This window comes from Dasypus novemcinctus, chromosome 2 (assembly GCF_030445035.2).
Source record: "Dasypus novemcinctus isolate mDasNov1 chromosome 2, mDasNov1.1.hap2, whole genome shotgun sequence".
In the NCBI taxonomy this organism is placed as follows: Eukaryota; Metazoa; Chordata; class Mammalia; order Cingulata; family Dasypodidae; genus Dasypus; species Dasypus novemcinctus.
Window position 1 is genome coordinate 54524509 of NC_080674.1, and position 933 is coordinate 54525441.

A 933-nucleotide genomic window follows, 5' to 3' on the forward strand; every position below is an offset into this window, starting at 1 on the left:
AGGCTACTCAAGTGTCCTCCTAAGATGGTAGCTGGCTTCCCACAGAGGAAATGGTTCAAGGGAGAGAGCAAGGTGAACGCCTTCATGTCTCTTCTGACCTAGCCTCAGAAATCACAGAGGGCCATTTCTCCAATATCCTCTTGGTTACAAAGGTCAGCTCTATTCAAGGTGTTGGAGTACTACTAAAGCTTGTGAATATCGTGCATCAGGGATCCATTTGGGTGGGTGGAAATGAAGATGAAATTCAAAGGAAACTGAGATGAAGTGCAAACGGTGCCAAGGGAGGTAGACCATGGTGGCTGGATGGAGGCTCTGGTTGTAAACATAGAGGGAATAGGTACGGGGAAGTCCATGGAAGGCTAAGGTTTTGGGACACCTCACCAGTGATGAAGTCCAGGCATGCTTCCAAGGGAGAGTTTGGACAGAGCAGGCTTGGAGCTGGTACTCTTAGGAGATATGTTCTTTTTTTTTTCACCAGGGGCCAGAGATTGAACCCAGGACCCCATATGTGGGAAGCAGGTGCTCAACCACTGAGCTACATTGACTCCCCTGAGTTGGTTTTCTTTTTTGTTTTGCTTGTTATTTTGTTTTTGTTTTAGGAGGCACCAGGATCCAAACCCGGGACCTCCCATGTGGAAAGCAGGAGCTCAACCGCTTGAGCCACGTTCGCTCCCCAGGAGATATGTTCTTTATGGTCATGGCTCAGAAGCCTTTCCTGTCAACATTGGTGCCAGATTCTTTTCACTCTTCTCTTGCTAAATTTTGATAATTACTTTTAATATACAATTCCTTTTCTTCATTTTAAAATGTGCCTCATTTTCAAAGAATTCCCATTCTTCTTTTTAAAATGGTAGATTTTCTTATTGCTCTGATGTTTCAGTAACTGAGTGGAAACCTACTCTTGACCCTGGCTACTGCTTTTCTTTACTACAA